Source organism: Thermobia domestica, chromosome 5 (genome assembly GCF_964235325.1).
Source record: "Thermobia domestica chromosome 5, izTheDome1.hap1.1, whole genome shotgun sequence".
NCBI lineage: Eukaryota > Metazoa > Arthropoda > Insecta > Zygentoma > Lepismatidae > Thermobia > Thermobia domestica.
This window is the reverse complement of record NC_137458.1, coordinates 206,229,596-206,255,692: the sequence shown is the minus strand read 5'-3', so window position 1 is coordinate 206,255,692 and position 26,097 is coordinate 206,229,596. Positions and strand designations below refer to the sequence as shown.

At 37.1% G+C, this 26,097-nt stretch overlaps 1 protein-coding gene and 1 long non-coding RNA gene across 4 annotated transcripts in view; one reads left to right on the top strand and one right to left on the bottom strand.

Annotated features, from left to right (window-relative positions):
* Window positions 1-14,901, bottom strand: part of ppan (Brix domain-containing protein peter pan) — a 74,883-nt gene extending 59,982 nt beyond the window's left edge. Inside the window, exon 1 of one of the 3 annotated variants that reach the window (XM_081759632.1) lies at window positions 14,884-14,901. The gene's annotated coding sequence lies outside the window, so the exon portion shown is untranslated. Of the gene's footprint in view, window positions 1-14,416; window positions 14,738-14,883 lie in introns of those variants that run through there. The other 2 variants (XM_081759631.1, XM_081759630.1) reach the window with 2 other exon arrangements.
* The window catches only part of LOC145686369 (uncharacterized), a 686,556-nt gene that overhangs the window by 620,721 nt on the left and 39,738 nt on the right, over window positions 1-26,097 (top strand). The window lies entirely within an intron of this gene.

Sequence of the window (26,097 nt, the reverse complement as noted above, 5' to 3'; positions counted from 1 at the left end):
TTTGAAGTAACCCATTAATGTATATAGTTTCATTTGGAAATGTAATGTTTTTGTATGTATTACGGTCTCATAGAAAAAATGGTGCCATATAATATTTGTCATTGCGTGAGTATATATTGGTTGTTTTCCCGTGAAGTTAAGAAAGCAACAGGAATTGCGTTTTAATTGCCACGGAAAACATCCCCAAAATTAACCTATTGAAGCACAATAATTCCAGCATACTTTCAATTCAGTGGTATAGAAGCAAAACCTGATAAATCCATTATTCAATTTTGTCAGGAAACGAAGAAGTGACGCCCTTATGCTTCAGAATTGTTGAACATTTTTTTGTTTAGTGATCAATAATACAAATGAGTGAAATCAACAACTAAACAAAAAAGTTGTTAAGAAATTCTGAAAACATGAGGGCGTAACTTTTTCTTCGTTCCCAGCCAAAATTCAAAAACGAATTTAGAAGGTTTTGCTTCTATACAACCTTCTTACAACGGCTCGATATGTTAGTCAGCCGCTTTGAAACTAATTGAGAGAACATTTGCAAAAAAAAAAAAAAAAAAAAGTATTTCACAAGGAATTCTTTAATTGCACAAAAATTGACAGTTCCTAAAATGTCTTTTCTTCTTTCTAAAGTAAGGAATATTGATTAAAAAGAGCGTAATAAGAAACAACTTCTACCTTTTCCATTGTTTTGTAGTGTAATATACGAGTGAAGTGGTGTGTTTAGGGGTGTACGAGTTTATACACAATTAGATTTAGTAAATTCAACATAATTCTAGGTTTTAGAATTATTTTGTATAACTGGAGTGTGAAATGATTCTAAGTGTGGTTGTGTTTTGATGTATTCCAAGTGAGTTAAAACTGCACCTAATGGCAACGAACATGTTTCGAGAAGCTGCACAAGCAAATACATGTATTGCTTTAAATGTCGTAGCAAATGTTTGTTGTATTTACTGGCTTTCATTTTCCAAGAGTAATAACATTCATTTAAAAGCATATGTGGAATTAAAAATTAAGTTGTTCATTAATCCCCAGTTTCAATATTACTTCTACATAGCATACCTCATTATTCATTACTATGATTAATATTATCCTTTCTATTCATTTGTTTTGTAAATTTGTTATTAAATAATCTGATTACACAATTTTCTAGACAGAATGTTAAGAGAAAGAAATGAAATGAAAGTTTTGAGTTTTATGTCCCACGCTTATGCCGGCTAGGCTAAAGGAGACGGTGAAGATGATAAATACTGTAAATGAAATGGTGGAATGAAGAAAGTGGGAGGAAACGGGAGAACCCGAGAAAACCTACGCACAAGGTGTTTGTCCGCCACAAGATCCACTTGGCGGGAGCAGGGTTTGGACCAGGAACCCCATGCACCAGAGGTGAACGATCTACCACTGAGCCACCGCGACCCCCAGAATTTTAAGATGTTCATGAGCAAGTAATCAAATCTCTTCTTACACCTTTGTTGTTTAAGAATACAAAGGGCTAGTGCCTACTTCTGTTGCTCTTGTCAATTTATTTAATAAAATATAAAAATACGATATACGGTATTTTAACTGAAAAAGATAGTATCCTATTAGTTATACAACCTTTCGTCAAACAAAGTGTTGGAAACAACCAGGGAAACTAACAGTGATATACAAATATTCAGATCATGTCTTGCCCCCCCACTTTTAACGTCCAATCGCCGCCACTGTATGGCATATTCAGGATTATTATTATTATTATTATTATTATTATTATTATTATTATTATTATATGAATGTCTTTGGAGCACCGAAATTGTGTAAGACGAACCATGGTATGTAGAGGTGGTTTAAGATGGGTGGTCATAGAAGAGGAAAAAACAGGATTTTTCTCTCTGACTCTCTAATGTAAAGATTATGTGCTGAAGGTAAGAAACGTCATCATTCTATAATAGGTTGCTTTTACGTAGAATATCAGCTACTTCAGTTCTCCTCCTTCGGGCTACTTACCTCATGGGGTAAATTCAAAACAATTTCAATTTAAAACAAATACATTGTAAAACTTTTCCGTAATGAAACATCTAGGGAAAATTAAACATTTAATAGGGAAATCTGTTATCAAAATGTCCAAACAAGTAGATAGAAGATTATTTAATGATAAACATTGTGAAACTTTATAAAAATCTCCAAATTAGAATTAACGTTTACTGGAAAGCATTCGTTATACACCAGCGAGCATATTGTGAGCAGTGAGCACAGGGAAAATAATTACGAAACTGTTTGCAAACAAAAATTAGAGACACTAATGCAAGTGCGACAACATTTTTTCTTTTTTGGTATTGTCATGAGTTTTACACATATGTTACAATTTGATTCTTTCCCACATAAAAAATAAATAAAATAACCACAGTAATAAAAATGACAGTTGCACCTATGTGGGGGTTCGAACCAGCTACCTTCGGCATACAGACTCGTTGCTTTAACTAACTGAACTATTTGTTTTCTTACGCAAACTGAACATGTTATACGGTAAAGATGATTTTTCATTACGATCGTGCTACCAATTCGTCCTTTTCCATAGGTAATTTCAACTATTTGCTCTATCTAAACGCTAATACTTGGCATAGATTCATATATTTGAAGTTTGCAGATAATGCATGTAATAAGACATATTAGAAATGTTTCGTTGAAAGTTTCGTTTGTAGATTTAATCCGCATTTCTCTCAATGACATAGATGTCGTTGCTTCGTGTTGAACTGTAGAATTCCCTCGAGTTCTTGAAAATTTCCCACTTTAGCAGAGTTGGTAATTCTCGTAATTTCGGTCGATTTAATGTTTTTTGCTTCTAATTTATTTATTTTAAGCTAATATCTAACACAAATATTTAAAACGGGCTTGTTATTAACGTTTCCTGCTGGGGAAACCTTCCGAAATTTCGAACATATAAAGAAAACGGAGATATTTTCAAAAAACTTCAAAATAAAGAGACGCGTCATTTATTTTGCTCATGGTAGTACATAAATAAAATTTTTTGCGAGTTGTGGTCAACGGAAAAAGTGAAATGAAATCTTTAAGTTTTACGTCCCACGGTTATGCCGGTTAGGCTAAAGGAGACGGTGATGATGAGAAATGAGTGAAATGGTGGAATGAAGAAAGTGGGAGAGCCCCGAGAAAACCCACGAGCACGATGTTTGACCACCACAAAGTCCACACGGCGCAAGCTGGGATCGAACCAGGGACCCCAAGCACCGGAGGTGAACGCTCTACCACTGAGCCACCGCGCCCCCTGTGGTCAACGGAAGATCTCAGCTCCAACACAAAGACAACCGACTGGGGATGTTTGACCGCGCAGTCTATAAAGAAAGTGTTTTTGTTTGTATTCATGTATTTTGCTTAAACAGTAACCTAAATAAGATCTCCTATTAATAAAGATGTTTTGACTACTTTATGAATTGCATAAGGTCAAAAACAATATTTATTTCTTACAGCGTTTATTTTTAATAATTATTTCCTTTAAAAGATGATTAACAATTAGTTTGTCAGAGTAAAATATTATTACAATTAAACGACATACACAACTGAATTGAAATGTACGTATGTTAATACCTAACATATAACATTTATTTGTAAAATGAATAATCAGTTTAGTTATACTGTAGTTCTAATAAACCGAATTTCGCTTTTTTTTTATTTTTTTTTTTAAGTCAAGTTTTGGGGATCAAATATTTACTATTTTTACTACGCAAATAGTAACTGTTTTGTGCAAATTTGAAATTTTTCAAATGTGTCCCTTTAGAGATATTTCTAGTATAGCACAGCCGATTTTCGAAAAATTGTAATGTTTGGAGACTTATAACAAAGAATGGATGAGACTCTCAGGTATCAAATCTTCTTTTTAAGAAATAGTAAAACACATACCTAATAATAAAAATAGTAACAACGTGACTCTTAATTTTTGCTTTACAATTTTTAATTTCAAAATTGATATTTTACGTTCTTCAAACTTTAACATTCTATAAGTTCTTTCAGTTATTTGTAAGGTAGTACAGGCTTAAATGTGCACTGAATATATAACACACATACGGAATACCACTATTTCTATTTATCACATTGGATTCAATCATATTTCATTTAATTGAAACATAAGTTGACTCAGCATGTACTCATCGAAATCAGACATTTTCGACACTCGAGAAGGTTTTGTTCTTTCGTCAGCAGTTTTTTACCCAATGGACAAACCTAGAGGAAAAATAAACAAACGTCACTTTCTATCGTATAAAGAGTGTGCACTTAAATATTTGAAAAATACTTTCGTCAACCCTTTGGTATCAAAATACTTTAACAGTTGGTTGCATACAAAAGCAACTTTACGCAATTATAGGAAGCTGAGTTGTCGACTGGATATAAGAAAATTGGACAATTAATTTTTTGAAAATACGTACGGTATAGTAACGAAAGAAAGTATTCTTCAGTTGACAAAATTCTTTTCTTAATAACTCAGCAATAAATTAACCTATTACAGTACCGATTTCGGCAAGTTATCAAATTATAACTATTCTATGAATAACAACAAAAAGATTCAAATTAATTCATTTGTTCCCGAGTTATTGGCAAAAGAAAATTTGTCAACTGTCAAATACTTTCTTTTCCGTGTGTACATTCTATAAATATTTACCAAAATTCCTGAGAAGTAAAATACTGGTAGCATCCACAGTTGCATGTTTATTTGAAGTGAGTTTTCCGGTGGGGACACTCACTCAAAAAGGTCACTCAAATAGTTTTTTCAAGCCAGCCACCCTGAATGACATTTTTCTGAGTTTTCCTTACTATCAGGCAAATGCCGGGATGGTGCCAAACAAATAGGTTTCAGATCGCTTCCTTTCCATCCCGTATAATGTGATCGCCGATGTACGTCACGACCACATACGTGACGGGCTTAAGGCCATACATGCCGGTAATACCCAAAAAATTATACGGAAATATGAGAGCCATTTGCATTGATCACCTCCTCTCAAGACTAAATCCAAAAAATAACATTAGAACCTTACGAGTTTTTTTAGGCAAGTTTCTGTGTACCTGCATTTTTGCTACACTCAGGGGTGGAAATTCAACGATAACGTTGCAATATACATATAACAATTTCGTTGTGGAAAAAAAAAAAAAAAACTACAATACAGAAAATTATGGTAATCCCAAGTCACAAATGTGATACATTATATATATATATATATTTATCTAGAATGATTAAATAAGTGATGGGAGTAAGGGAAATATCGTAAATACAAACAGACTACAATGCTTAACCATCTGCTCCACCCGATTTGCTAATTGTTTCACTGCCAATTTGAATGTTCCCAAAACATACCTTTGTCCAATTACCTTCTTTTGGAGCCAAAACTAAGGAGTAATCTATGAAAAACCCCTTGGTGTCAGCAGGGTAGAAGTAAGAATATTTGAAAACATTCCGTTGTGAAAACATGAGAGTCTAAAGGAGATTGAGAGGGAATTATATTTCGGGAAACAACGTAAAATCACATTTACTTGCAATATCAGTATTACAATCTAGCAGAAAATAAGCCACAACTTGAAGAATTTTATTGCATATAAGACGAGTTACTTTTCTTTCCTCTTTTAAGCTGAGCTCTTAAAACGATATTTTTGTCAGGAAACAGGAAGATTATTATATTTATTTTCTGTAAAGTCCTTCAGCAAGTAACTCTGCAATTAGTATTCAAAATAAAGATACAAATACCATGAGAAAAATCTTTAATATTATGAATCTTTACAAAATATATAACGATTTCTTTGTTACTTCTATCTTCCCTGGTGCGTGAGATCTACGGACTTTGTGGTGGACAAACACCATGAGCGTGAGTGTTCTATCATTTCCTCCCACTTTCTTCTTTCTATCATTATCTTCCAATTCATTATCACCGTCTTTTTTAGCCTCGGTGTATAAACGCGGGATGTTAAACTAAACAAAAATGTTCTATTTTTAAATTAGACTGCGAACGAAGCCTGCTGCCACATTTGGCAAGTGTATGGAAAGATGCTGTTAACGGTACCACATGTCGACGCTGGTTTCGAAAATTCAAGGACAAAAGGAGAAGCTGTCAAGATCAACCAGCAGCGTTTTCCCTAGAGGATCTTGACAAAACCGCGAGAATATCTGGAGCCAAATGTAGTGGATTAGGCAGACAGAACAACAATCAGAAGATAGCTCCAAGCCCTGTTTCACGACAGTTTGATTGCTGCGTTTCAGAAAGCTGAGTGTAAATCAACAAGAAAGGCGTATCACGATCTGCATTTTGTTGTTTTCATGATATAGAAATAATCAGTTCTCGCCACGTATTGTCACGAGCAATGAGAAGTGGGTTATGCACCAGAAAGTAGCGTCCCAAGACATGTACGTAGTGTTTCTGAACTGCCCCCATCGAAGTCTAAATTGGAAGGTCATCCAGAAATGTTGTTGTGTGGTGGGATGTTATAGGACATTCACTGGGAGATCCTGGATCCTATTTAAACGTGTAATGCCACAATCTGCTATTAACAGTTGGAAAAACTATGGTCAGTACTTCGTCGTTCCTGCATTGCAGAACTCTTTCGTTCGGAAAATCTTTAATGATGTGAAGGCTGTGAAATTCATTGAGTTACAACACTTCTTCCACTTCAAACCTTAGGACTTTTATTCATTGTGCTATTCACCTTTTACCAGCAAAACAGGAAGATGTCATCGATTACGGTGGCAATTCCGCATAGTCGTAGGCTAGTTACAGTTTCTTTTATTCGTATTTTTATCAGCACATCCAAAAACGAGAACAACATTTGCACTTATCCTCTATTAAAAGTACGTTAGCACCTCTACTTGTAATGTTGATAGGGACGAAGGGAGCAGCACGCCTTTTTAAGTATAACTGTGAGGAATTTTAAATGATCGAGCATTTCAACACAAGCTTAATTTGATTTAAAAACTACAAGAGTGATTCAGAAAATAATGCCTCCAAGCCCACTACCTGGCCAATTGTACTGCAAACATTCTGAACTATTTATCATTAATGTACTGATGTTTAAGATATGGAATCACTTGTTTCACCTTCCTATCTCTTCTCGTTTCAGAGTAATGAAACAATGAATGGCGGGCTGCCTCTGAATTTCTGATTGCGGAAGGTTGTGTGCCCAGGAACATTCATTGCCGGTGACGAATCGTGGACACACCATTACGACCCGGAAACGACGCGACAATCGATGAAGCACCGCCACACATCCCTTTCTCCGCCAAAAAAGATTCAAAGTTGTCTCATCTGCTGTTGGCATTCTGCCTCATCCTGCCTGTAGTCCAGATCTTGTGTCCTGCGACTTTTGGCTCTTCCCCGAACTTAAGGATTACCTTAAGGTCTAACACTACAGTTGTGACGCGGAGGTGGAAGAAGAAGTTTAGCAATGGTGTCGCCAGCACCCACCACAATTCTTCGCCGACGGTATGAAAAACGCGTTGGTGCAAGTGTGTTGTCCGTAATGGGAATCACGTTGAAAAATGACGCTACTATTTGTAGCTGACACTGCAAGCTTTCCACTGATACCTGTATCTGTGCTATCTGTCAAACACAAATCAAGGTATCACCGTGGTGGTATTACTTTCTGAATCACCCTCGTACCATATTAAGCTTCACTTATTATGCAGACCACACGGTTTCAACGGATAGCCTCCCTGATGAAAAACCTTAAGCTGCAAAAACTTAACATTACATAATGTTGCTTTCAAATTCTTTAGACTACCGTTGACATGAATAAAAACTTGAATTATTTGGTATTGATGGCAACAAAAGAACATTAAAATATGAACAATGTATGCACTAACTGATAAAACTATGGTTAATTGGAATATTAATTTTTTCCAACTGGAACATTTCACACACTATGGAAATAACGAATTAAAGAGTTATTTCCAGCTCTGTATGTTAGATTGCAGCAAACTCATTTAACAAAGAAAGCAAGAAGAGAGGGTTTATCTTCATATGTAGCGTACTTTTTTTTTTTTTTTTTCATGAATGATAAGAGAACTTCAGGTGAAAGTCATGTGACGAAAACTTTCTGTTCTTGACAAGGTATACTGCGTGCATTCATTGCCAGTTCTACACACAGCCGCCAGTGATCTCCCTAAAGGCATAATGATTTTAGTGACCAGGGTATAACAAATTGTTAGTTACGAAAGTTGTTAATTTCACTTGCAAAATGATCAGTCACTTTTCCCTATTAATCATTTTCATTTCTACTACTTACATTTGCCCCACTATGAAATGACGGCAAGTATGCTATTCCTTTATACAATCTGTTTTAAAACTAACGACTTTTCATTTTTGTTATGTACAAAAGCCAATGAAATTTGTTTTTTAAGAGATGGAAAGACCGAAGGTAGCCAATTAACATAGATAATTAGGAGCCCGAAGGCACAACGGCGAGTAAATTGCAGCCATCGTCAGTTACTGTACAGTACATCCACGATAGTTATATGTTTGAGAATATAGAGTATGTATTGTTACTTTTAAAAGCAGGTACATGGTAAATACGTTGACAATATGATTTAACTTCACATTATATGCTTTAGTTCTGTTTTTCATATGCCTTGAAAAGTAGAATTGTAATAGATGGCGTTGTTGTATCTTTACAGTACAACTGTGCGGGAAAAAATAGAAGCAATATGTGATACGTGATTACTAACAGGTCTCATTGCACCTAATCCGCGTCAGAGCAAAGCGAAGTAACTCACTCACAAGATAAATATGCATATAAAGGAATATTTGTATGTTTCTTCATTTTCTTATACGACTGTTTGTTCTCCCGGTCGAAAGTAGTACCACTGTTCGTGTCTGTGTAAGGATATCAAATGAAGCGGCGAAATGTAAAGCTGACATAAAAGTATATACCGGTATGATCATTACTTTAGTTGGAAATAGTGTCGTTTCTATAAATAAGTTATTTAGGTCATTAGTGATTCTTTGTTATGAAGATGCTCTTAACTATAAGCTTTCGAAATTTTTGTAACTTCATTATTAAACTAGTTATTTCAGAATAAAAACTCTTTAAAAAGATATTTACATTCTTTCGTGCAATGTATCCTTAATCTGTGTGTCACTAAGATTCTTTATGTATATAAAGAAACATATATCGTGCGTTGCACAGTAATCGACAAAAGTAAATAGCATATTTCATCAGTTTACTTCTTGGCAGCACATCCAAGAAATGTTAAATTTATTTAAGAGGTAATATAGTCAATCCATTTTAAGTAACTAGATGAGCAGTCAAAGTTAACAGATAAAATGTAAAATACTATTTATGTTTTCCAGTAAAGATGTAGTACATAATCTAACACAAATGCATCTAAGCCGCCGCAAAATAACTTTGGAACTCATGTGAATTCGACTTGGAAGACCGTCTAATACTGTGTACCTTCCAACACAGGATTATTTTGCATTGAAGGGGAAAATGTTTATGCATTGGCGTATGTGGCAACAGTATATTGCTGGTGAGGAAAGATATCACTTCATTGCTAACTGTATGTTGACTTAGCAAGGTTGACGACTTTCTGCTGTAATGCAAGTGATATTTTGTATCTTTTGTGTGCTTTGTTGCTGAATATTTTTGCAATGTGCACTTGATATGCTGGGAAAATTCTGTCGAAATGAGGAAAATCTGGTATTCATGCTTGGGGAAGTGAAAACGTTCCTATAAAGAAGACATTTGAATGTACAAATCAAGGAGAATCAGAAGCTCTGAAGTTGATGGCAGCTTCCAGAGAGCTTACTGACGTTCCAAAGTACATACTCTTTGGTGGGAGGCACATCTATAAACAATCTTGGAGTAAGAGAAATAAAACCTCTCGACTGACAGCGTCCGAATTTGTGCGTTGAAGAGAAAATAAGTCTCACCCTTCAACATGACATTTTCTCACTGCAACAGAACTCTCCCTCATACCAAAAATGAAAATGAAGTCTTTGAGTTTTACGTCCCACGGTTATGCCGGTGAGGCTAAAGGAGACGGTGATGATGAGTAATGAATGAAATGGTGGAATGAAGAAGGTGGGAGGAAACGGGAGAAGCCCGAGAAAACCCACGCACACGGTGTTTGTCCACCACAAAGTTCACTTGGCGTCCCTCATACCAAGTACACACTACAAAAACATTTAGACACTAAACAAAGGCACACAAATATCACGCACATTATATGAGAAAGTAAACCTCCTTACGTAAGTGTTAGGGTTCGTAATTATATAATCTGTATTCTTATAAATCAACTTTCTTAGTTAAGTACACCATTTACTCAAATCAACTAGTTACCATATTACTCAAGACTGTTACGTCTTTAATATAACTCTGAGTTTTGCATAATATTCTTTATTTAACGTATTAAGCTAAGCACAATCGATCATCAATATCTTTATGTTCTTTTTAACCGAAATCCAATCAACTTCCACTACATTATTTATACGCAAACTCATTAGACATTTTCCTAATTATGTCTACCACTTCCATCATCAATACAGAATAAATCTACTTAGCAACGCTTTTCCTTTTCTTTGTATCGGTATTGTACAAACTTTAAACACTTCCCGCCCTAAACTACTATTCATGATCCCAACAGTAAGCTTACAATCCCCAATGACAAAGTATATAAAATTACAGGTAGCCCCACTTCGCGTTTAAGGTTCTGATTGGTTCTCTGTCCGTGACGTCATGTGGAGGGACTTTTTGCCCATCTTGAAACAGTATATACCAAATATCGTAATTGCGTATGCAGTATTTCACTTGTTGTCTTGAACGATATCTCGCAACACCCAAGGATGTTATAAATAGAGGATATGCCCATATGTATCTTCATCCTATTAACTGAATGAAGGCAAAAAAAAAAAAACTCTAGCATTGGCACGTCTGATTGGTTACTCCTTCTTCCGCTATATATGTTGGCTCAAAATATTGCAATCCTCATATGTAGACGTGTAATGTGTCTGTAGTTCATTTCTATTTAAGTCACTGCTTCAAATTTATATTATAAAAATGGTTACATGCTGCACGTATGGGTATACAAATAGGAGTGAGAAGAAATTGCCCGAAATAACCTTTCACAGATAAGAAAATCACCAATCATAGGATACGTATGACTATGACATGTGGCTTCACGATTTTGTGGTATGGGCAGATCCCCTATTTTATAACATTCTTGGCGATACCTCCACGTGACTCACCGACCACAAAGTATCCTGGGAAAAATGAGTGCAGAAAGGCAGAATCAAGTCCCCTGCCACAATGAAGAGATCTTTCTCCTCAGCAGTAGTGCAATGTTGCCAGATACGTGCGTGTATCCATGCATATTTTCGTCTTCAATACAAAACAAAACTATGTACGAAGGTACAATATGTTAGACTGTCTTTTATGCCAATTTCACTAGGCTGAGGAGGCTGATGATTAATGAAAAAGAGTGATATGAAATTACATTTTTGTGCTCTTCTTCCGGGAATCAAACTCAGGGTCACATGCACCACAGACACCATGCGCTAGCCAGTTGAATAGGGCTTAATTCTATCCAAGTAACCTAATCTATCGTATTGCATCAAAAGTAACACAATCATAATCACTATTATAAAACTATTATATGGACTCGAGTTAAAATGAGCGCATGACTGCGTAACATAATCATAATCATAATTTATTGCATCCGTTCATCGTCATACAACGAAATTGGACATGTCATTTATATATATACCAGTATATATAAACATACATACTATTATTACATATAGATTCTTATGGTTTCACTAATTTACTTACTATACATTTAATTTTACGTATACGAATTATTTTCTGCATATTCTTCAACCGAGTAAAAGCAATGTTCTATCAAGTATCTTTTAAGTTTGGATCTAAAGCTATTCACAGAGACCTGATTTTTTATACATGATGGAAGCATATTAATTTCCACTGGCGGAGTTCTTCTGCACGATGTAGGTAACCTGTATATTATGATTACAAGTAAAGAATTAGTAGTGTGAAACCATTACAAGTGCCCTAACCTATGTGATTTTATACGATAACAAGTCCTGTTTGGATACTATCGTATTTTAGTGAGACAAGCTTACATTCATGAAACTTCTCTTAGCACGAAATGTACTGCCTTACTGCCTTAGGAAGTGTCTCGTATGGAAGAAGTTGCATTACTAGGTGCAGATTGACATTAGAGAAGTTCAGTATAACACACGAACCAACTTAAAAACACCAACCAATTTATGCTAGATGGATACTCCAAAGCACGAAAGCTATTTAACAGTCAGGGTAGGAGCGCAACAGAAGAGGGGAAAAGGTAGCACGGTCGTAGGGAGCAGGCGCTCGATGACAGTGAGTATACAGATAAATGAGGATAGTGAAAAAACACTTCATATGGATACAACCTCATGCACTGCGCGTGGCACTGTTATACAACATCCTATAATCACTTTGTACTACTTGGTAACGAGCACAGTTTGCATATTATATTAGCGGTCTTGACTCGGTTAGATAGCATTGTGCTATTTTACGGCTACCTAGCACAAATTGGTTTATATTTTAAAGTTAATTCGTATTTTACACACTGCAGTTTTTATGCAATATATGCACACGCTGTAGCTACACTCGTCTCTCCTTAACTTAATCTACACCTACCAATACAACTTACCCTTAAGAACCACTTTCTAAGGGAGTAAAGTCAAAAGAATCTTGAACACTTCAATGCCCCAGTTACAATAACACACACACACGTCAAACGACTTTAAAACTCAAACAGCAGAGGGCTTTGATCAAGTACATAACACACGTTATCCAATACTGTAACAAATCATCAATGAGTACAACGCAGTTACAAATAATGAACCGTAATCACTACCAAGTGATTAGTGGGTGTGAAATCAAATAACATATCTTTTACGTAGAGTTTACAAATTTACACACCTCTACAATAGGGTTAAGTGTTGTATCGCGGACCAAGTTTTGGAAATTTACTGGGTGAACTGGAGAATTTATTTTAGTTTGTGAGGAAAAATGTGTAAAGTCAGGTGAGAGGAATACTTGAACTTAACACGTCCGTTGTTGTTGTAAAGCGTTTTTGATGTAAGCGGCACTGTATGTGGAGGTGGAAGGGACTACTTGGCGGAGAGGTACATTCGTTATTAATGGCGTGAAAGACAGTGTAGTAATGCCGCATATATGCCAAGGTTGTGACACATCGTGTTTGAGTTTTATAGAACTATACAAAAACAACGAGCGTGTAAATAACCTAACATGCTAGGTGGTCACCACAGCGCTATACTTCTGCACAGTGTACAGAAGCTGTATTTTATGCTTACAAGTGAAGTTTTACTAGTATCAAACTATAACAATTGCTATTAAAATTCATATCATTGCCAGAACACACTTATTTATACTATTCTCGCATACGCGTGAACCTACCGTCGTTGATGTGCCTGCTCCCGTCGGCTGCACCCCCTGCGCGGCCCACTAGCTTTGCCGTTCCCTGACTCGGTTAAGTAGCAATCGTGCATTTTAGTGGCCACTTAACAAGATGTTCGTGCTTTTTGCACTGTAGTTTCTATGCCATACATAGGAAAACAGTAATTTCTTACTTCAAATTGTAAAAGCTTACACGCCTCTTTTCTGAAGGTAACTGATGTCTAACTCAACCTAACGTAACGTAATGTAATACAACCAAATGTGATACATTTTGGTACTTTTTTCGATTTTTGTGTGGGACACCAATATAGCACAAATGGCCTAAAATAGGACAACACCGGTTTTTAAGCTATCCTCACTTGCACACAATGGACACATCACCACTGATGTGCTCCTGCCATCACTCAGATAACTTTATCGCTTTTAGTGGCCACCTTACACATATTAGTTTGTGATTTAGCACAGCCGTTTTTAGTGTGTAGTGTACGTCAGGACGTGTATTTATACTTGCAAGGGAAGCACACTGTGTGCATGCATGATTACCGATCTGTACGGCAATTACTAGAGCATCTGTCTGGGGGTAATAGTTAAGAACAGCTACTTCTCATCTCCCGTGCACGAGGATACATCTTACTGTTGCACTACCTAAACACCCTAAGTACAAGGGCAAGAACTCAGTCTATTACCTACTTTTTAATATCCTAGATAGTAATTGAATTCCTGAAAGTATGGCGTCTCTCGTCCTTCCCTAAATGGGAAGTACGGCTCCTTAACTATAACCGTTAGTAAATTGTGCTTTTCGTTACATCGAAATATTGTGATGATTTAACCACGAATGGAAGTAGGGGTACAAGGTGAGATTCTGAGTTTGAAGGATTGTTTTTAACATGGACTATTCTACACCTCCAGCGAAATATGAGTTTCACTATTATATAACTTTCCTTTACTCTTAATCTGTACATAATACAATACTTACATTAGTTAGCAGCACGAAATACGTGTTAAATCAAGACAACGTTACCCACGTTGGTCGTCTTTGTCCTTGTACTTATATTGTAACATAAAATACACATTGCGCAATACGCTACTCTTCTGTCTCTTTTTCTTCTTCGTCTATATTAACATTTACAAATTGTGTAAGAGATTATAAAAGGTATGAGGCAGCCTTAGAAACCCAGTCCTCTATTACAGTGATAAATTGGTAGAAGATGAATAAACTTGAAAATTGTTTGCACTAGCTAAAAACGTGGTCATGTCACAGTATGGCCAAGATGGTGCGAGTTAGAAATCCAAACTCGCCCGTGTTAATCGAAATTGTCATAAAGTAAAACCATTGTTTAAAAAAAAAAAAAAACGACGACAAAGATGTTCACACACTAAAAATACGGATTTCAACACAAAGGAAAGCAAAAACAGCGCTTGTATTAAACAAAAATTGTATACCCTGACGCCATCTTGCCCCAACTTCCTTCGATATCTGCCCCCTCGATATCTTCTTGCTTCTGAGAAGATTATTCTCCCGACAATTATCCCGGTTATTTCAAAAGACAAAGAAGGATTAACGGGATATATCTTTAGAGATGTTTCGCGATATAAAGCAGAGTGTAAATATATAAATATAAATTATAAATATAATATAAATATAAATATAAATTATAAGCTTGAAAAACAAGTGACGGTAGTGTAAAAATTAACAAATCCACTTCAAAGGGTAGAACCATGAAATTTATTGAACATGAAGACAAAAAAAGTGGCTATGTTACTGGTAGAGTGAACATTAGAAAATGAGATAATTGATTGTGTCAGCATCCTGACCATAATTACAGAGATAAGTACTGAGTTTTCGAAGTAGAAATAAGCGTTGAGGAGTTGTTGTGGAGAAGAAAATTGCAATAAGAGAGAGGGAAGTCGTGTTGGATAAACCAAGATGGGGGACGAAAAAGACAAGAATGATACCAATACAAACGTAATGTTGTACTGGAAGCATTATAAGTAGTGCAACGTTGAAAATGAAGTATATTGAGGAGTGAGAAAAGATCGATAAGAGATACTAAAGGATCGATATAAGTACCGTGAGGTTCTCCCCATTGTGCAGCGTTGTCAGCGATGTAGTATCGGAGGGTAGCAACTTGACCCTTCGACCAAATTGAATCAGCATATGTATAAAGGTGGTATGTGACATTTTTTACACAAATAAGTACGGTTTTGGATCCTATACGGGGGGAAAACATATACTCTGCAAGAACATGTGATGCAATTCCTTCTGGGTGAAACAGGGTGTAAATATTTCGTGGAGGATGCAAAAAGGTGGCATGTGCAGCACATAACTCCTTTATACAAAGTTCATAGGTTGGTAGACCTGAAGTCACGTTGTTTTGCTTTTAGTACTGAGCCACTTAAGGATGAAAGTGGTTCATTGTTAAATCTGTTAAGTCATTTTTATTACTACGTGTCAATTTCTAACACAATATCCTCTAGCGAAGACGAAGCTAAAATAAGCTGCAAGAAGAGAAAAAATAATAGTGAAAACTACAATAGAAATATTATCAAGAGGTGCAAGGTGAAAGAAGAACATGTGAACTGGAGTGGTAAAGTTATTTCTGCAAGGTAAACCGGTGATGATTGCTCATGTAAGTTTCGGTGTTTTGTTAAGTTTGAAGAATGTGATTTCGTGATCATAATCAAGCAGTTCAATCAGTAGGACAGTAAAGACATGCAGAATGTGTATTTACAATTGCTGATCGAGTCGAGAAATATTGTTCGCAGGAGAAAGCAACAAGCCATATCCACTGACGCAACAATTTCCAGTAAAAGGAAAGAGTGTATAGTGTTAAGGTGATAAAACAATAGTAGAGTGGTGACATTTGGTAGCGTTTTTGACCTACTGCGCATGCGCAAACTGTTCCAGTTCATGTTCCAGTTCCGGCTCCTGTTCCGGTTCCTCAGGAGCAGACTACGCGCAACGAGTAGCCTTTTACGATTATGAACACCACCGGGCCACACATGCGCAGAAACTACACGGGCAGTTGACATTTCTTCCATTCTTTGTTTCCCATATCTTAAGATGTTTCTCCCCCTCCGTAATCATCTGATGCACTCAACTAAGTTCTCCACTTGAATTCAACAATTGGTAGTGAGATGCTCTCAAGTTCGGGTGAGCTTTTACCTGTCTACTTACAAAATCAAAATTTGCGACAAAATATGGATGCTATCCGATCATTTCGTCTCAAATTATAACTTTGCACATGCGATTGTATCTCTCTTTCATCATATTTGCATCTCTCGTTCTCCAATGTCATCAGCTATGACATAACATGGCACACATAAAACTTCAAATCATAAAAGTGCTATACCAATGGGCTCACTCTCACTACGCATTTGATGAAATGTATGTGTTTTCACACTGAAGGAGGGAGGTATCCGCTCCTCCTACCCTCCTGAAGTGAAGGAATATTGATTCAGGCTCTGCAAAGTCATTTCAGATCAAACGGCTGAAAGAGTGTTTATTCCAACAGCAACAGGATTGACTTTCATTTTTTGTTGCACTTTATCTTCACGAATAGGCCAAATATCAAGTAATATGTTTGTCCTAAGAACTACACGTCTAAGATTCATCTCATTTTGGAGAAATTATTTTGTTGATGGTAGTGGGAATTTCGTCCAAGTGTACGGGAATTTTCACTGCCTGGTGATTATGCCACCCATCTTCCTTTAAAGCTAATTCGGTTGCAATACTTCCTTGCAAATGCTTCGGACTCAACTGGTGGAACACATTTGCTGTAAATATCCATATGGCTGTACCATCCAGAAGTGTCCCTTACTATATATATATATATATATATATATATATATATATATATATATATATATATATATATATATATATATATATATATATCGGGGGATTCCGTTAGTCCGTAAAAGGCCTTTTAAATCGAAAACGGTCCGAGATATGTACAAACTGAAAAACACGTATCCCATTAGTTGCAAAGGGCAACAGAGCGAAGTAAAAAGTTTTGTCCCAGGGTCCCAGACGGGGTCCAACTCAAAATTGTCAAATAGAAAGAGATGTCAAGTAGTATATCGCTTGAAAGCTCTTGTAAAAAGAAAGAAGCTACAAGTCCCGATTCTCTACGATCACCCTATGCAAAATGGCGGCTGGTCAAAATGTCATTAAAATGTGCATTGAAAACAATATGGCCACCCCTACAAATCTGAAATGGGCAGCCAGACGCAAAAACTAAAAAACAAGTTTCTCATTATTTCAAAAGGGCAACATATCACGGTAACCAGTTCGAGATATCCAGGCAGGGTCCACCTCCAAATTAGCAGTTGTTTGATTGTGCTGGAGGGAAGACCCTGAACATTTTAAACAGCTATATTTCCTTGGTAGCATACGTTTTCTGGGTACAATACTACAAAGATTGTTCAGTCATCTTTCGTGACACTACTGAAAAGTGTTGTCTTGTCTCGTCTCGTAGTCAATACTGGTAACATACACAGTATGGAAATGGAAGCGTTATGGTGGACAGATAAGCATATTATATTGAAACGTCTAACGTTGTTCTAAGAATTAATTTACCATCGCATAACGTACAAAGGATATATCATATTTACCTTGAAGACGGCTGCTGTTCGTTATGTAACAGATGTGCACTTCACACAGCACGTTTTACATCACGTTTTACCGAAATTGTCGTCTATGTACAGCAAGACAACGGTCCAAACGGCGATAATAATTATAGCCCCCAGCTTCAAGCTCTGCCTCTGCTATGCTTCGAAATGCGGTCATTGTACGTTGCCTCATATCTTCTGGTGTAGTTGGTCTATATCTTCTGGTTCGTGTGAACAAGCTCCTTGAGTCGACCCCAGAAAGAATGCACGTAAGGTCTGTAGAGCGAGAAGGGAAAGGAGTATTGGGCCCTTTTTCTAAACAACGGTGCGGAAATAAAGTATGTAATGCACCTCTGCATATACGAGCAGCATGTGCTGGACAACCATCCAATTGCATCCACATATTACGCCGCACATGAAGTGGGATGTGTTCCAGCAGTTGCGGTAGATGTTCTGTCAAGAATTGATGGAACAGAGCCGACGTTAAATTTCCATCAATAAACCAGGGCCCAATTACATGTGTTCCAATGATACTACCCCACACATTGATGCTCCAACGTCTTTGTCGGCCGATCTGTAGTGTCCAGTGCGGATTCTCCGCAGCCCAATAATGCGCATTGTGTAGGCTGACATGACCATCACTTGTAAATATTGCTTCGTCTGTCCACAGCACGTACATACTGAAAACATTGGGTTTGTCCTCAATTTCTGACGGGCCCAATTACAAAACTGGAGGCGCTTATTACGGTCGGCATCTGTTAGCACCTGGCACAAGGAGATATGATACGGATGGCGTTTATGCTTCCACAGTATACGCAGTACACTTGTTTGACTAATTCCGCGATCCCGGGCAATATCTCTTTAGGATGCATTAGGACGTACTTCGACAGCAGCCAAAACATCAATAACGACATCGTTGTCATCTACAATTGGAGCATGTTTGTGACCCCCATATTGAGGAGGTATGCACCCTGTTTGTTTCAGACGATTTGCTAACCGTCGAAGTACATTATGGGAAATTGATTGTCGCTGTGGGAACCTTGTGTTATAAATTCGGGCTGCAGCTCTATAGTTTTACCTACATTCCCCTAATACCATTAACATGTCAAATGCCTCCCCGTTCGTATATGACATTGTTCCAATACAATGCTATCTTTATCCGACACTGCACTAACACACGATATTAGGGTAGTACGTGCCACATTCTACAATGGAATGGAAGCCTTCTGACACACACACACACACAACTCAATTCGTAGCGTGCATTACTTTTGCACAGCAGAAGTACTTCACTACAATTCGTACTAACGACCCTTCAGCAAAGTCTGCTCGACTTACTGTTGAACAAACTGTGTTCCAGCGTACCTCACGTTCGTGCCTTTCAATTCAAGGTTGTCTACGACTGTTTCTCTCGAAAGGCGTATGTTTTGTACAACAAACATAAACCAGCAAACAGCACAATCCAGTTGCAGTAATCGTTATCAAAGATGTGTATGTTTATTCATTTCGGTATTTCATTTGAAGTTATGCGTTTCACGACATTAATGTCTAATGAATTTCACTTTTACACGACGCATAGGGAAGAAAAGAGCAGGTAAGGACAGGGCTGGAACCTTGCGTCAATCCCATTATTCGCCTGTTGTTACTGAGGAACACTGAGCTTAAGATAGATATACAGACGAACCAGGCTGTGATATCATTCAAACCTAGGTCGGGAATTGGGCGGAACATGCATTCTCGAACGGAAATAACAGAATAACGCGGAGAGGGTCGCAACCTGACACTCGGGGATTGGCAAGATTTATACGTCATTGGATAGCACACGGCAAGTCCAGAATACAGATCTATTTATACCGCCGCTTTGGGTTCTGGGCTGAATCAGGACAAATGGTGCAAAACAAAATGTCCCAGGAGAATGTTCCATATAATTGCTGAACCCTGGAGAGTTATGGTGTGCATCGTGGAAACAAATCATCGCGTAGTGCACACAGCTAAAATATTTCGTCCGTTGCACTAGCCAGTCGGGAGGATACAGTATTCAATTTCCTTGATCCCATAGTGTCGGAGGTCTGGGAGGGGAGAGGCCACCCTAAGAAGCAACTACCGACTACCGACAAAGGGCTTTCAAACAAACATCCTGTGCGGACACCAAGGTCAAGATCTGGGAAAAGCCCCAGACCTCTTACGAAACAGATGCAGGAAACATTGGTAGAGCATGCTTGCCTCGTTCCACATCTCGAAGAATTCTGTGCAAGCAAAGTGAAAACATTTGTTCTCACCCGACCGACTAGTGTCATTGACTCAATATTTGTGTGCACCACTCGATGATGTGTTTTTATGATGAACACCACAACTCTCCAGGGCTACCGACCACTGTCCAGCAATTTTACCGACAATTCCACTGGAATATGTGTTTTTTCACATTCATTTCAATGCAACTTTTGATAACATTTTGACCAACCGCCATTTTGCATAGGGTGATCATAGAGAATCGGGAATTGTTGTAGCTTGTTTCTTTTTACAAGAGCTTTCAAACGATATACCACTTGACCCCTCTTTCCATTTGACAATTTTGAGTTGGACCCCGTCTGGGACCCTGCGAGGGACCCTGGGGCGAAACATTTTACTTCGATCTGTTGTCCTTTGAACATCATGTGACACTTGTTTTTCAGTTTTTCCGTCTGGCTGCCCGTTTCAGATTTATACGGGTGGCCATATTGTTTTGAATGCACATGTTGATGACATTATGACCCGCCGCCATTTTGCATAGGGGGACCGTAGAGAATCAGGAGTTGTAGCTTCTTTCGTTTTACAAGAGCTTTCAAGCGATATATGTGACAGGACACGCTGCCCCATCATCATTTGTATACGTGTTGTTTTCGTAGTTTTGTGTTTCGCTCACTTCGAGCGGCGTGACTGAGCGCTCCGCTCAGTTACCTTCTGAACACCACTGTTGTCTAAACTTCACTGGCAACATTGACAACACATGATCGGGGGAGCAGCAGGTTGAATCGACAGCAGTGTGAGAAGAGGAGCAGGTGGCAGGCAGCTGGAGAAGAATAGAAGAGAAATGCAGCTGAAAAATCATTTTAAGTGATGTAATAGTAAAGTGAGAAGCATAAGAGGTACGATAAAATGTAAATACGTGCTTCAACCTGCCGGTGAAGGTAAGAAAAACGAATGTGCTCGAAAAATAACAAGTAAGCCATATTCGTGAAGAAACAAGACCCTGCAAGTAAACATCGCATGTCACGTACTAATGTCAACGAAAAGAATTAAAACAAGTGATATGTGTATACGGTATACGACACATTAAAGCATGCTTTGCACTCGTAACCTTATAGAATTCTTTTGATATTACCGTAATAACATATGCGCATATAAAAGGTAAATCTACAATATTGATTCATTATTTATGTAAGCCGATATAATATTATTCATTTCAAATACCTCACTCATAGCCTAACCTATTTTACTGGATACTAGTAGTAGTCCCCCCGTTATGGCTCGCCGAGTCAGCAAAAATTTTTGTGACGTCATAGGTCAAAGGTCAATGACCTTGGCACGGGGTCAATGACCTAGGGGTACCTAGGACCACCCCCTCTAAATTTTGGCAGGGGTACCTTGGCCCACCCCTTAAATTTTGGCAGGGGTACATAGGACCACCCCCCTTAAATTTTGGAAATTGCCAAATCTAAAAAATGGGTATGGTAGCCTAGGACCAGGGTATGTACCTCTCTCGCCGAGTCAGCAAAAATTTTTGTGACGTCATAGGTCAAAGGTCAATGACCTTGGCCCGGGGTCAATGACCTAGGGGTACATAGGACCACCCCCTCTAAATTTTGGCAGGGGTACCATGGCCCACCCCCTAAATTTTGGCAGGGGTACATAGGACCACCCCCCTTAAATTTTGGAAATTGCCAAATCTAAAAATTTGGTATGGTAGCCTAGGACCATAGTATGTACCTCTGTCAGTATTGGGTGTCTATGTCGTTCCCTTTTATGGGTAAAAAATTGCCAAAAATTTAAATTTCGGGGGTTTTGGACCTAATTTATCCCCTTTGACGATGTATTATTACCTTATATAGTTATATGGCCGTATACAGGGGTCCATTCCCTTTCATAACATATGTGTATATTAATGCACCCCTTGAAAAATTTGGGAGGTGTACCTTGGCCCACCCCTTAAATTTTGGAAATTGACCAATTTAAACATTGGGTATTATAGTACAGGACCCTAATATGTATTATGATAAATTTGGGCGGTCCACCTTGTTTCCTTCTAGGGGTACAAAATTGCCAAAAATATAAACGTAAGCAATACGTTGTACCACGTGTTTGGTTTTCGACCTAATTTATCTCCTTGGATGGGGTCCTATTACCTTATATAGTTATATGGTCATGTATAGTGGTCCATTATCTATCATAAGACATGGGTACATTGGTGCACCCCTTGAAAAATTTGGGAAGGGTACCTTGGCCCACCCCTTAAATTTTGGAAATTGCCAAATCTAAAAATTTGGTGTGGTAGCCTAGGACCATAGTATGTACCTCTATCAGTATTGGGTGTCTATGTCGTTCCCTTTCATGGGTAAAAAATTGCCAAAAATTCAAATTTCGGGGGTTAATGACCTAATTTATCCCCTTTGATGATGTATTATTACCCTATATAGTTATATGGGCGTATACAGGGGTTCATTACCTTTCATAAGACATGGGTATATTTGTGCACTCCTTTAAAAATTTGGGAGGGGTACTTTGGCCCACCCCTTAAATTTTGGAAATTGACCAATTTAAACATTAGGTATTATAGTACCGGACCCTAATATGTATTATGATAAATTTGGGCGGTCCACCTTGTTTCCTTCTAGGGGTACAAAATTGCCAAATTTTAGTACAACCACGTGTTTGGTTTTCGACCTAATTTATCTCCTTGGATGAGGTCCTATTACCTTATATAGTTATATGGTCATGTATAGTGGTCCATTATCTATCATAAGACATGGGTACATTGGTGCACCCCTTGAAAAATTTGGGAAGGGTACCTTGGCCCACCCCTTAAATTTTGGAAATTGCCCAATTTAAACATTGGGTATTATAGTACAGGACCCTAATATGTATTATGATAAATTTGGGTGGTCCACCTCGTTTCCTTTTAGGGGTACAAAATTGTCAAAATATAAACGTAAGCAATACGTAGTACCACGTGTTTGGTTTTTGGTCGATTTTATCCCCTTTGATGAGGTGTTATTATCCTATATAGTTATATGGTCATGTATAGGGGTCCATTACCTTTCATAAGATATGGGTATATTTGTGCACCCCGGGAGGGGTACCTTGGCCCACCCCTTAAATTTTGGAAGTTGCCCAATTTAAACATTTGGTATTATAGTACTGGACCCTAACATGTATTATGATAAATTTGGGTGGTCCACCTCGTTCCCTTTTAGGGGTACACAATTTCCAAAATATAAACGTAAGCAATACGTTATACCACGTGTTTGCTTTTGACCTAATTTATCTCCTTGGATGAGGTCCTATTACCATATATGGTTATATGGTTATGTATAGGGGTTTATTTCGTTTCATAAGACATAGGTACATCTGTGCACTCTGGGAGGGGTACCTTGGCCCACCCCTTAAATTTTGGAAATTGCCCAATTTAAACATTTGGTATTATAGTACTGAACCCTAACATGTATTATGATAAATTTGGGTGGTCCACCTCGTTCCCTTTTAGGGGTACAAAATTGCCAAAATATAAACGTAAGCAATACGTAGTACCACGTGTTTGGTATTTTGGCCCAATTTATCCCGTTTGATGTAGTCTTATTATCTTATATGGTTATATGGTTATGTATAGGGGTTTATTCCCTATCATAAGACATAGGTACATTTGGGAGGGGTACATTGGCCGCCCCTTAAATTTTAGAAATTGCTCATTTTATATATTTGGTATTATAGTACTGGACCCTAACATGTATTACTATAAATTTGGGTGGTTCATCTCGTTCCCTTTCACGGGTACGAAATTGCCAAATTTTAGTACAACCACGTGTTTCGTTTTTGACCTAATTTATTCCCTTGGATGAGGTCCTATTACCTTATATGGTTATATGGTCATGTATAGGGTCTATTTCTTATCATAAGACATAGGTACATTGATGCACCCCGGGAGGGGTACCAATGCCAACCCCCTTAAATTTTGAAAATTTTTCAATTTAAGCATTCGCTATCATAGTACATGACCTCAATATGTATCATGATAAATTTGGGTGGTCCACCTTGTTCCCTTTCATGGGTAAAAAAATTGCCAAAAATATAAACATAATCAATATGTTGTATCACGTGTTTGGTTTTTGGCCCAATTTATTCCGTTTGATGTGATCATATTACCGTATATGGTTATATGGTCATGTATATAGGTTCATTTCCTATCATAAGACATGGGTACATTGATGCACCCTTTAAAATTTGGGAGGGGTATATTGGCTCATCCACTGTTTTAGAAATTGTTTAATATAAGCATTTGGTATCTTCGTACAGGTCTTCAAATATGTACAACTATAAATTTGGATGGTCCGCATCGTTCCCTTTCATGGGTAAAGAACTACCAAAAATCAAATTTCGGAGGTTATTGACCCCTTTGATAAGTATTTAGCACGTTATATGGTTTATTACCTTTATATGTTTATGTTCTCTTTTAAATTTGGGAATTATAAAATAACATAATTTGGTAAACGTTTTCTAGGACCCATTGTAGATGTTGGTGTTCCTCTTATGGCCAAATATTCAAAATTTAAAGGTTATTGACCGGCTTTATTATTGAATAACTACAGGATTTATTACTTTTTCATAAGACACAGGTGTATTTGTGTACCAATCTTAAATTTTGGGAGGGGTACATTTCTTATTGTCATATCAATAATTGGTAATTGTTCTTAAAATTGGATAGTATCTCATTCATTGGGTAAATCATTGTCAAATATGAGTATGATCACGTGATCAGTTATTGACCTATGATGGGATTAGGAGTCCAGGACATTGGTACATTGAAACTTTGTAGGATAATTTGAGAATGCGTCATTGGTATTGATTATTACAGCCAAATATAAACGTAAGCAATACGATGTACCACGTGATAGACCTTGATGAGGTAGTGTACAGGGATACATAGCTAACCTTATTGAATCTTATGACGCATAGTCTTAAGGGAATACATGCTACAACACTGACAAAGTTATTGTTGATGCAATTTGATTGGTTGATCACTATCTTTCGTGCAATCTGATTGGCTGATCACTATATTTCGTGCAATCTGATTGGTTGCTGATTTCAGATCTTTGCTGCATTCAGTTTTAAGTTTTGTTTAACATTGAAAAATCTTGGTTTCGTTCAACATTTTGCACTCACTGATAAATATGATCAAAACCGTTTATTTGTTAATCGAATAGTTAAAAACCGGATAAAGTTTGACGGTTAACCGTGAAACGTAAAATTTTTAGTTTGAAATTTTTTTGCTTGAAACTTTTTGTTTGAAAATTTGTTGTTTAAAATTTTTTCGTTTCCAAATTTTTTTGTTTAAAATTTTTTGTTTCGAATTTTGTTTTTCAAAATTTTGTTTAAAATTTTTTGTTTGAAATTTTTTCGTTTCCAAATTTTTTTGTTTAAAATTTTTTGTTCGAAATTTTTGTTTTGAAATTTTTCGTTTCCAAATTTTTTCGTTTCAAAATTTTGTTTGAATTTTTTTCGTTTGAAATTTTTTGTTTGAATTTTTTTTCGTTTCAAAATTTTGTTTCAAAGATTTTTGTTCTAAATTTTTGTTTCAAAGTTTGGTTTGACATTTTTAAAAGTTTGTGCACTCATTAGTAAAGAACCGGAACTGTTTAGAACAAAAACCTCTGGCAACATTGTGGTGCAATAGTACACGTCAGAACATGATAATGCAACGTCATCAGTTTTGCATCATATATCGAGGTAGTATTCATGATAACATCATCATGGCTACTTGTCTGCAGTTTCTAAACACGCGTGATGTGATGA